Source organism: Lipotes vexillifer, unplaced genomic scaffold (assembly GCF_000442215.2).
Source record: "Lipotes vexillifer unplaced genomic scaffold, Lipotes_vexillifer_v1.1 scaffold1605, whole genome shotgun sequence".
Classification (NCBI taxonomy): Eukaryota; Metazoa; Chordata; class Mammalia; order Artiodactyla; family Lipotidae; genus Lipotes; species Lipotes vexillifer.
Window position 1 is genome coordinate 1,307,363 of NW_006770356.1, and position 3,447 is coordinate 1,310,809.

Here is a 3,447-nt window from a genome sequence, read left to right on the forward strand (position 1 = left end):
AGTTTCTGTTAGGAATGTTCTTTGCAGTTTGGAAATGAGCCAGAAAGATACAAGCACTGAAAAAGAGGTATCTTTCCACACTCCTCACTACACCACTTTCAACTTGTATACACAAACTTCTGTTCAGGTGGTTCTTACCATTAGATTATTCTCTCACTAAGAAGAAAAGTAAAATGCACCCCTACGTTCATAGAAGCACTATTCATAATAGCCAAGACATGGAAACGAGCTAAATATTCATCAACAGATGAATGGATACAGAAGATGTGGTACATATATGCAATGGGATACTACTCAGCCATAAAAAAAGAATGAAATAATGTCATTTGCAGCAACATTGATGGACCTAGAGATTATCATACTAAGTGAAGTAAGTCAGAAAGAGAAACAAATACCATATGATATCACTTATATGTGGAATCTAAAATATGACACAAATGAACTTATTTATGAAAAAGAAATAGACTCATAGACATAAAGAACAGATTTCTGGTTGTCAAGGGAGAAGAAGGGTGGGGGAAGGATGGATTGGGAGTTTGGGACTAGCAGATGCAAACTACTACATATAGAACGGATAAACAACAAAGCCCTAATGTATAGCAGAGGGAACTCTATTCAATATCCTGTGATAAAACATAATGAAAAAGAATACAGAAAAGAATGTGTGTGTTTATATATACATACATATATTTACACATATATATAACTGAATTTATACATATGTATAACTGAATCACTTTGCTGTACAGCGGAAATTAACAGAACACTGTAAATCAACTATACGTCATTAAAATAAATTTTTAAAAAAGAAGAAAAGCACAAAATAGGGAATGCCCCATGTTAAAGACACCAGTTTTAGTTTATTATATAAGTATCTACAAGAGGGGTGGTAAGAGGACTAGCTTTGCTGGTGCATAATCTACAGCATCGTGAGCTACTGAGATGTGGTACGGTTTCTGCGGAAGGATCTGTATTTATTCTCCATGCACTAGCTTGGCTGTGCTCAGTGACCAGTGCCTATTCTGATTGATTCATGTCTCACTTTGATTGTTTGATACCCAGCTGTACAAGTTGTTAAATATTTTTAATATCACCCCTCCTCTGCTGAGTGACTTTGAGCAAACTAATCCTCTCTCAGTTTCAGTAGTGAAACAAGAAATTTGAACTGTATAGTCTCCCAAGTCCCTTTCAGCCATTACATTCTATCATTTGGGGTTTAGCTATACACACAATGAGTAGGAGTCAAGATGGAGAGTGAGAATGCCAGAGAGTGAATTTTTGAGAAAATCACAACTCAACTACTGGTTAGAAGATACAGTATCAATGGTTTAAATGGAAGTTGAGAACAGACACTGAAGAATTTTATGGAGTTAATTTCCTCTATTAGATGATTTGGGACTATGTAGAGATGGGAGCCAGCTGGTTTTGTAACATCAATCTTGTAGAGTACAAAGACTAATGTTAAATAGGTTCTTCTTTTACAAGCTTGCCAAGCAACTCCAGGTTTCTTGAAAAGAACTGCAGAGGGCTTCCCTGGTGACGCAGTGGTTGAGAGTCCACCTGCCGATGCAGGGGACACGGGAAGATCCCACATGCCGTGGAGCGGCTGGGACCGTGAGCCATGGCCACTAAGCCTGCGCGTCTGGAGCTTGTGCTCCACAACAGGAGAGGCCGCAACAGTGAGAGGCCCACATACTGCACAACAAAAAAAAAAAAAGAACAGCAGAGCTAGAAATTTGCAAAATGTTAACTCTACTTTTTTGCTTGTCATTTATAAGTATATTTTTTAGTAAAAAGGTGAAAATTGAGTCCAGCTGGTGAATATGAAAACGTTAGTAACATAAGCAGACTAAGCAAATATTAATAATTTATTATTTTTTTATCATAGGCTATCATTCTTCAGTTCATAAATGCATGGGATACAGCATCTACTATATCACATTGTGTTACCTCTTGGGAACACATGTAAACTACTCATACTCAAATCTTTTTCTCAGGGTTTGCCTTTGGGAAAATCTAGCTTAAATTAGTGTGTGTGTGTGTGTGTGTGTGTGCGCGCGTGTGCACAGGCACACGCACACGCACACACATACACATGTGCCCATGTTAAAGTGTTGGGGGCAGGGTGGGAGGTGGCATGTAGGGCATTCCAGGCAGCTGGAACATCATATATGAAAGCATGGAGGTGGGAAGTAAAGAGAATTCTAGAAACATCTAATAATGTACAGAATGACTAGAGGATGCAACATACATAGAGAGGAGTAAGAGAACATACTCTGGTGGATGTTGGAAGCAAGAAAATAAATAGTTTTCTATGGCCCATTAAAAAGAATTTGTACTTGTTCATGAAGACCATTAGAAACACACTGAGAAAAGGATATTTCAATCAGAGGGAATTGCTTGGGTACACATGCTATTGCTTAAAGAAGTTTTGCATATTCCTGTAAAATGATATAGAAGTTTAAGTGTGCTAATGGGAAGATGATAAAGGAGCAAGATGTAGATAATGGTTATTAGAGCTGTTTAAAAGTGATTTGTTTTATTTGATCAACATATTTTGGTTGCCGATAGAAGAAAAAAAGAAAAAAACAGAACTCCTACTCTTCCGTCATATTAACAATAGGATAACATGGTTTCCACTGCCTTGTATTTGAATTAACTGATCCTTTCTTCTGCTTACTCTAGTCTGCTGTTGAACTCCTCATTGACTTTTTCAGTTCAGTTCTTGTATTCTTCAGCTCTATGATTTTTTGTCTGATGCCTTTTTGTATTTTCTGTCTCTTTGTTGAAATTCTCAGTTGTTCACACATTGTTCTCCTGGCCTCAGTGAGCTTCTTTATGACCTTTATTTTGAACTCTTTATTGAGTAAATCACTTATCTCCATTTCATTAGGGTAGGTTTCTAGATAGTTATCTTGTTCTTTTGTTTGGAACATATCCCCTTGTTTATTCTCCTTGACTCTTTGTGTTGGTTTCTGGGCATTAGATAAAACAGTCACCTCTTGGACTTCTCTGGCAGTCCAGCAGTTAGGACTCTGTGCTTCCAATGCAGGGGGCATGGGTTCGATCCCTGGTTGGGGAAATAAGATCCCACATATGTCATACGGTGTGGCCATTAAAAAAAACAAAAAGAGGGAATTCCCTGGTGGTGCAGTGGTTGAGAGTCTGCCTGCTGATTCAGGGGACACGGGTTCATGCCCCGGTCTGGGAAAATCCCACATGCCGCGGAGCCGCTGGGCCTGTGAGCCATGGCCGCTGAGCCTGCGCGTCCGGAGCCTGTGCTCTGCAACGGGAGAGGCCACAAGAGTGAGAGGCCTGCGTACCACAAAAAAAACAAAAACAAAAAACCCCACAACGCCCCCCCCAAAACAATGCAGCAATTTATACTGTATATTTGTTATGTTCACATGTGTGAGTATTTACACAGGAAGAATTTCTAGAAGTGGA